Genomic DNA, 8,896 nt, shown 5'->3' on the forward strand with positions numbered 1-8,896 from the left:
AGACAAATGCACGCCTGAACCGTGCCCTGAGAGCCCGGTGGAAAGGTGAAAAGAAAGAATGCTCGCAGGGAAGTCAGCAGACCTGGATCCAGGCTTGTTTCTTCCTTACTCTAACAGTATTTGTAAGCCAGGGAATCTCCCTGGGGCTCAGTGTTCTTGTCTGTCAATTAGGAAAGCCACCCCGCCCGTCTGTACAGGCGTGTGAACGAGCTGGGTAACGTGTCAGGCGATACAACGCTAAAGCAGTGCTGTAATTATCCTGGAGGCCCGGGAACCTGAAGCCTGATACATAATTGCTTCTCTCCACGTGGGAAATAGGACGAGACACTTGCTCACTTCTTTTCCCCACAAGGGAATAGCAGTTATCTAGGGGGCATTTAGTTTGGTTTTTAATCATGCACAGGTGTTGTAAGATTCCGACAGAATAAGAACCTGTTTGGGTGCCCCTTCACAATCTCTCCGTGTAGAGACAGAGATAAGATTATTTACGCCCCCTTCCATTATTCACAGCCTCTTGGAATGTAGAATTCAATAATTCAGAGACCATACAAGCTTGAGGATTGATGGTGAAGCTGATAGTTCTTACAAACACAGCATGCAGCAGCTGCAGAAAAGTCCAGATTCCGGCTCAAATGCACGTGGGAACAATTGCTGGATACCCAACACTCATCAGAACTTTGGAGAAGGGCTGTCCTTCTGGTCTAAAAACGACTCTCAACCACAGGGGTGGGGAGCATCCACAGCATCCACAGGAACAGCCACCCACCTCGTAGGAATCTGGGTAGGAAAATGTCCACCCTCTGGCCACCTGCTACTCTAAAGCTTGGAGGCCATTCCACCTGGCATAGGTCCAGACCCACAGTAGGTGTTTGATGACTTTAAACAAAGTGAATGATCTTCATTTCTTAGCTTTTTGTTGTCTATACTACAACACATATGGAACAGAGCTGTTGGGAGTTGGAAGACCTGTGTTCTAATTTGTCCACTTACTAGTCTTATTGCCCATGGAGAAATGTCCAGTCCAGTGTCCAGAAGTTTTCCAGAGGAAAGAACCTGCAAACTGAATCCAGAGAAAAAGCAGAGAAGCTAGCTAACGAGGGAAGAGATTTTCGGGGAGGAACGGCAGTGTGGCATTTGAGGAGGAAGAGTCCCAGGAAGTGGCCACTGGGTATGATAGTGAGGGGGTTGTCCACACTCATCTCTGGCCTCATAAATTCAGTGTTCTTTCTCAGGCTCAACCCATGTGAGCCCACCCAGAAAACTGAGCAGTCTGGCGTCTGACTCCCTGCATTTGGCGCATCCTGGGTCCTTGAGTCCCTGGCTCATACTCTGGCTCTGGTGTCCTCTCCTGACCCTCCCCTCAGCTTGGCAAGCTGTCCAGACCCTCCTCTGGCTCACAGAGCTCTGTCCTCCTTCCTGCTTGACTCCGAATCTGCTCTTGATTTCAGAGCTACCTATAAGTCTGGACAAGAGGCCTTGCTTCTCTGCCGGCCTCCCAACCCCATGGAAGTGTCCACAGCTGGATGGCTCCTTGTTTCAGGGTTCACAAGGCCCTCACTGGTGACCTCCAGAAGTGAAATTTAGGTGAATCCTTAGTGAAAATGCTATATATTAGGAGTATAATAGTCAGCATTTTTGAGTTACAAGTGCAAGAACCCTGGTGATGGAACAGGGTCCCAGAAAAAGCCAGGAGTTCAGCCGGGCCTCTCCTCCCTGGGGGGTGGAAGCCACAGCTCTGCTGGATTGTGCACTGCGGGGAGTGGTCAAGGCAGGTTGTGGCTTCCTGGAGCCAAAGGAATGTGAGCACGGTGGCCAGGGTGAAGGATGGAGATAGAAAGGAACAGCCCGGAGGTACAAGCCCAAAAGAATTCTGCTGTGAGGCAAGAAGCAGGTTCTGTAGTTTAACAAAAATAGGACTGAGCTGCAGGGGGGGGACTCGGAAGTAGGTGAGGCTGGGTGGGCAGGGGGAGGGGCCTCTTGGAGAGTGCCTGCCTCCAGGCTGGGCTTCCAGGACAGAGCAGAGGAGGTAGAACTGGTTTGGACAGGTGGGGCCTGAGGGCGTGGGCTGAGAGGCTGGTCCTCCACTGGGGAAGGGAAGCGGCCTCTGAGATGGGGAAGGAGCACTGCAGATGGGTGCGGGAGAATGTTGGGGAACCCAAGAAGGAGACTGAGGGGCCTGCTCTGGACGAGGTGAGTGGCTGTGCCTGTGGATGCTGGCAGAATCTTGGAGGTGAGCACGATTCCTGGGAAATGCCTGGCTGTGTGAGGTGACTAAGGAGCTGGGGAGTCAGGCTTCCAGATGGGCGGTCGGGGAGGCTGATGCTGCTCACCGGGGTCAAGGGTCTGAACTATCAGCTGCTTGATGGTTCAGACCCTTGACCCCAGCCATCTCTTTGACTCCTCAGAATGCTGTGCTAGGGAGAATGTATTACTCTTCCCCATTTTGCAGATGAAGAAACAGAGGCTCAGAGAGGTTCATGAACATCACCAAGGCCACACAGCTGAAACTGACTGAGAAAGGACTTCTGGTCTTTCTGTTCTGCCCACAGTAAGGGAGGCAGGTGCCACTTTGTCATCAGCCCATCCTCACCATGATTTATCATAAACTCCATTTAAGAACACGGATCCGCTCTGAACAATAATAGTCACGGCTGTTGGAAGAGCGTTAATCACTCTCCCCTGGATGGCTTCCTATTGCTCGTAATTGACTTTCATTGGATTCTGGTCTTTACAACATTTATCACTGTGGGACGATCAGAACAAATACTACTATCCTGTTGGAAGGTGAGAATAAAGTTGACCAGAGTGGCCGCGGGGCCACCTAGGAAGTTGGTCCCCTGGTTGTGGCTGGAACTAGATTGCTTCTGTATTTTCTTTGGGCCTCTTTGTGCCTCATCCTGCTTCCTGCTCATTCTGGGGTTTACTATCCTTGCCAGGGACTGATGAGGAGGGAGGGGTGACCCAGTGGCTGTGTGTGTCCCGATACCTCTCCGCGCTCAGGCCTTGTCGTGTGGGGCCAGCGCTGTCATCTGCACTCAGGGACCCAGGTGACAGGATCGACTATGGATTGAACACCTACTATGTGCCAGATCTGGAACAGACATGATCTCATTTAATTCACAAAAAATGTAAATTCCAACAAGCCTGTGAGGTAGGTCCTACTAACATACCCATTTTACAGATGAGAAAAAGTGTGTGGCCTTGTCTGAATCTAAAGCCTTTCCTCTTTCTGTGCCCTCTTGATCCTGACCATGCTGATTCTAAAATGCTCTCAGGCAGTGGATATAGAAGATCTTCTTTTAACAACCTGGGTAAGAATTAGAAATATCACCCTCCTGACTCTAAGAATTATTCTTCCTCCAACTGAATGTTTATCAAATTGATTGCAGTGGTTGATTTCATTGCTTTTCTTTCCTGATGGATTATAGATTCTATGAGGCGGGGACTAGCTTCATTTTGCTGACCATGAATTCTATGTGTCTGGGACATTATAGGTGCTCAATAAATAGGAATGGATGGATAAAGCCCATTTTATAGCTGCGGGACCTCTATTCCCAAGAAGTTAATAAAACGTGAAATCGGGATTCAAATTCCCTCTCCGCTTCAGAGTTGGCCCACTTCCCACTCTAAGAGATTTCGGGGTGGGGTGTTGTTGGGGTTTGTAAATGGGGAGGATGAAGCAAAGGTGGGGATGAATAATTAAATTAAAATGTCCTGCAGAGACCTTTGTGTGAGCATGTGTTGGAGGGTAGATCTCATAAGTTGAGGAGGGGAATTTCCACCAGTGCTGCTGTGCTGGGTGATAAGCCATCCCCAGGCCAGTGTGGAGGGAGGGGGAGAAAGCACCGGTTGGCAATGTCACAGGGACCGGTGCGATCCTGTACCTTTTAGCGTAAACGGTCGCTCTCCACGGAGACTTTAGGCTGTGTGGGGCTGGCTGCAGACTGCTCACCGCGGCCACGGGGTAGAGTGGAGAGACCCAGAGTGTTGCAGAGTCCCATCTCCAGCCCCGAGTTTGGACGCAGCCTTGTGTTCTCTGTGCCTTTTGGGATGACGTATCGACTCTTGGAGCCTGTGTCCTTAGCTCCGGCCTCAATTGCTCCTGTTTCCAACTATCTCAGCCCTTTCCAGGAGGGCACAGCAAATACATTTACTGAGAGTATGCCACTGGGACCCTTTGCCTCATAACTTTGGACCTCAGGCTCCCCATTGGTTTCCTGGGGATTCGATCCCTATTTTGTCAGGATCCCACTAACGTGCCTTGCTCAGCACGGCCTCATGTAGGTGGCAGAGGCCTGGTCAAGAGTGTTCGGCTTTTGGAGTCTGACTGCCGGGACAGGAATCCTGGTTCTGCTTTGTGACCTGGGGCAGGTTACGAATGGCCAGCAGCCTTGGACTTGCTGTCTGCAAAATGAGGACAGGAAGGATATTTCCTGTAAATCTGTAGGATGAAGATGAAATGAAATTATGAATGCAAAGTACTTGCCCACGTGTCTGGCACACGCAAGTGCTCAGTACCAGTACAGGCTTCATGGGCTTTGGGCTATTTCAGGGATGAAATGAGATAGTAAGACAAAAGCACTTTGTACAAAATCACGGGTTCTGCATTCTACCATGTGCTCCCCAGGACCCCATCATCCATTACACAGGGTCTCCTGAAGGAACCAGGGTTTTCACACCTGTGACCAGGTATTACTTGTGTTCTCTGCTCATAATGACAATCCACTACCTTGTCCCTGTGGCAAACTACTACTCATCCTTCAACGTCCATTAGTGTCACATCCTTCATGCAGCCTTCCTTGACTTTCCCAGGTACTGTTGGTTGTTCCAACTTCTGCTTCCACAGCGCTTGGGGTTGATATCCAGGCTTACGCGGATTGTATCGTCCTGCACTGAATGTGGTTTGATGTTGGCTTCTCCACCCACAGGCTCTGAGCTCTTTGAGGCCTCGCTAGTCAATCTTACTCACTTCTGGACCCAGCATAGAGGCTGGTATATGGACAGTCAGAAGTTCACATTGCCTCAAATTGAAGGTCTGGTGAGTCACAGGAGATAAGATGTCATTTGTGAAATTTGAAAAGGTTATCTGATCTTTTGCAGGCCCCCACACAGAAATATAACTGTGCTATGAATAGAGATTTCAATTACTTACTTTCTTTGGTTTAAAAAAAAAAACCTTTTAATAATGGAAGAAAACCCACCAATGAGTTGTGTGGATGTCTGTAATTTTTTCCTCCAAGAATTTGTTTTCTGCCTCATTAATAGAAACTCTCCCACACATTGTGAGAATCTTTCCTCCCTTTGCCGGGAAGGACAGTTAAGAAAGGCTTGTGCTTTATTTTAAGCATAATTGTTTAAAGCTGAATTTTGGGCCACTGATAATCCAATTAGGGTCTTGGGCATAAATGTTTCTGCGTAACTGGATGCCTTTTATCCTCCATGGTTCTGACTTCAGAAGCCGGTTCTCTGGGCAACAGCACATCTCCCTGTGCGAGACAGTGGCACTGTCATTTGGAGGAATGCTCTGCTCGGCAGGTAAGAGGGAGGGAACCCCTGAGAAATTAGACAGGAGATTGTGGGCATTATTGGAATAACGACAGAGACTTTTTTTTTTTTAAAGATTTTATTTATTTGACAGAGACAGTGAGAGCAGGAACACAAGCAGGGGGAGTGGGAGAGGGAGAAGCAGGCCCCCCGCGGAGCGGGGAGCCCGATGCGGGGCTCGATCCCAGGACCCCGGGATCATGACCTGAGCCGAAGGCAGACACTTAACGACTGAGCCACCCAGGCGCCCCACGACAGAGACTTTCACGAAGACGCAGATGCATCAATGTCGGAAACAATGAAATCTCCCTGAACCCGTGACGTGAGCCCAGTGCCTCTCTCCCCTCACTGCTCACCTCACAGGCAGAAGACCAGGAAGTGAATCATCTCTTTGGTGCCTTGTGCTTTGGCCAAATGATGACCCTGCCAGGGTAGAGGGTGGGAGATCTGAGTTTGCTGCCAGCTATGGTGAATTTATACTCCTCCTTTCCCAGGCCACTCCAGAGAATCAGAGGAGAAGCAGCTGGGTGCTTAGAAGCGTTCCTTAAAAGGTATATTTTCCACTTCCTGAACTAGGTGACAGGACGTTTGGATCCTGGTCCTGGTGGTGACCAGGGGCCACTGCATTAACCTCACAGATCCTCAGTGTCTTCGCTGGGGATGGGAAGGAGATGGGTTAGAATCAAGGGTCATGAACCATCAGCCCAAGGCCAAATCCAGGCTTCAGCAATGTCTGTTTGGCCTCTATAGTATCCAGAATGATTTTTGAGTTAATTGCCAGCATTTAAAACTCAGAATAGTTTTCATAAAAAATAAGATTTCTGCCTTCTGTCGATAATGGGGGAAATCTAGAATTCCTGGGCCCACATTTTTGCACAAAGTTGGAGCTCAACAAGTCTTTCACTGAGGGTCCTTCCTTCCCCACAATCCCCACCACTCCCTGTTGTCTGACACGGGGTTTATTTCACTCATTGATACAATCTGCCCAGCCCCTATAGGCCTTTGAGTTTATGACCCCTGGACTTGGGGATCTTGAATTTCCCATCCAATTTTGTCAGTATCTGACGAAGACACATGGGGGCAATTCTATTTTGTCCTAATTTGAATATAAGTTCCCATTTTATGGATGCAGAAATTGAGATTCAGCAAGGTTAATGACTGTGCCTGTGGTCATGAGGGTTGTAAGTGGTGCAGCTGGGAATGGGATCGTGGGTTTCCTGACACCCAGCGAGAGGCTGTCCTTAAAAGGTATATTTCCACTTCCTGCGCAGGAGCTCGTTGGTCCTGTGTGTGCTTACGCCGATGCCGTCAAGTGATCTGCGTGCTCAGAACTATAATCAAATGACCTTTAGAAACCACCTGGAAGGAGCCCGAGTTATCACTTAGCAAAGCAGTCTGGAGAAGAAACTGCTGATTCAGACTGATTTTGAATCTGAGAAAAACCCCAACCACATTGGATACTTAGAAAAAATACAGATTCCTTAAATAGTGAGCACTTGGCAGTTCCTGTAGCGCATTCACTACTGATTTTAAAAGTATAAAGAAACAATCAGGGTGTAATAGTGTTCAACAGTTCCAAGCCCTGATTTTGTAAATTGTGTGTGAATTTTGACTCTGCGGCTTTCTGGCTTTGTAGCTTTGCCTTCTTGCTCTGTAACAGAGGGATGATAATAGCAGCTCCTGACCTCACGTTCCATGTGCGGTGACGCATGACACGTGGATGTCACCTGCTTTGCACTGCGTGTGATCTATACTGAGACCTGACCGTATGCCCAGTACTTGCTTGGCACTTTCCAGATATCCACTCAGTGGGGCATATTATCCCCGTTTACATTTGTAGATTTGAGTGTCAGTGCCAAACGACTTTTACGTGGCTTAAAAACATTGAAATGCTGTAAAATCTCAAGCCATACAATATTTTTCACTACATCCCAGCTGTTCCTCCTCAGTTTTGTCTCTGTGCACCTCCCTCACTAAACTCCAACTCAAACCAGAATTGAGCCTCAGTTTCCCTTCTGTAGAAGGAAAGGATTGGACCAGATGAGCTTGCAGTCCTTCCCAACCCTGAGATTCAACGAATCCACAAATGAATGAAGGGAAAAAAGATAGCATTAAAAAATAAAAATACAAGCCTTAACTCCATTTTATTCCATTGCTTAAACATGATCAGATAATTAAAATACTTAGCTTGAGTATAGAGAAAATAGTTTCTCCCCCTTACACTGGATTTTCATTTTCTCTCTCTGTCCCCTTTGGAAGTTCACTCGTGTAGGACAAACACTGGGGACTGATCAGAAATCCTCCTCCTCTCCCAGGGCTCCAGTTTTGATTCAGAAAATAGTCCTGACAAACCACTGTTGATGACGATAAGCCCAGGGTTACGGAAACAAAAGCCCAGCTCCCTGTGTTAGCACCCAGCCGGCAGGAGACAAAAGGACAGTGAGTATAAAGGGGATTTGAACACATCCTCTGATTTTAAAATTAGTCACACGATCTGTTCTTTTTCCTTTTTTTTTTTTTTCCTGGGGAGATGATTACAGGGGCAGCAACAAAGGGTCCTCAGTGACTCCTTTCTCTTCCTTTTCTTTGTTTGATGGTGACAAAGCTAGGCTAGATGATCCCAGTTTTGGTGGTAACGTCCCAGGCACCTTAGTCAGGGGCCGATCGAATGTACTCCTCTTCGCTCCATCAGACCCCATCAACAGGTTGACCTTGGCCAGTCAAGATCACCGAGCTTTGTTGCAGCTGGCTTGATTTGGGGGCTTACTGGCCTGGACATCCACAGTGCACACAAGCACTGAGTTCTCTTGGTTCTTCTTCTCGGCCGACTCAGTCCTTGGGGGAGTTTGATGATGGAACAGTCATGGAGCTTGTCCCTCCTGGCAGTGCCCTTGAGAGAGGTCAGCGTCTCATCTGCTGCAATGTGGATGATGTGCAGGTCTTTTTGTTTTGTTTTGTTTTGAGTAGCATAGATGCCTTTCAGCACTGTCTTCTTGGCCTTCAGAGTCTCTGCTTTGGCTTCAATTTTGGGAGGGGCAAGGAGTTCCTCCTTCACTTTTTCAGCACTATCTTGGTGGAAATGTCTTTTTCTTTTTAAAAATAACTTTCCCTGAATTAAAAAAATAAACAAAATACTATTTGTGGTAGAAATTTTAGAAAATACCAAAAGTTATTTTAAAAATTGTAAATATATCGTCATATATAAACAGTTTTATGTATATTACGTGATGTGTATTTTATTTTTTTCCTCTAATGAATATATACATTCATGCTGAATATAGACTTGTATCCAGAGTTTTTACTTTACGTGTGAGCATTTCTCCCACATCATTGTATATTCTTAAAATGACTT

The 8,896-nt window shown here is 47.5% G+C and overlaps 1 long non-coding RNA gene across 5 annotated transcripts; it reads left to right on the top strand.

Annotated features, from left to right (window-relative positions):
- Positions 1 to 1,998: 1,998 nt before the first annotated feature.
- LOC116639360 lies at positions 1,999 to 8,651 on the top strand. 5 transcript variants are annotated; one of them, XR_004300826.1, is made up of 7 exons: positions 1,999 to 2,190; positions 2,450 to 2,784; positions 2,937 to 3,311; positions 4,929 to 5,038; positions 5,456 to 5,535; positions 6,039 to 6,095; positions 6,816 to 8,651. It is a non-coding gene; the product is annotated as an uncharacterized LOC116639360 (long non-coding RNA). The 5 variants fall into 5 exon arrangements; XR_004300825.1 differs by having other exon boundaries at positions 1,999 to 2,230; positions 2,450 to 3,311; XR_004300823.1 differs by having other exon boundaries at positions 2,450 to 3,311.
- The last annotated feature ends 245 nt before the right edge of the window (positions 8,652 to 8,896 follow it).

This window comes from Phoca vitulina, unplaced genomic scaffold (assembly GCF_004348235.1).
Source record: "Phoca vitulina isolate PV1807 unplaced genomic scaffold, GSC_HSeal_1.0 scaffold18, whole genome shotgun sequence".
Taxonomy (NCBI): Eukaryota; Metazoa; Chordata; class Mammalia; order Carnivora; family Phocidae; genus Phoca; species Phoca vitulina.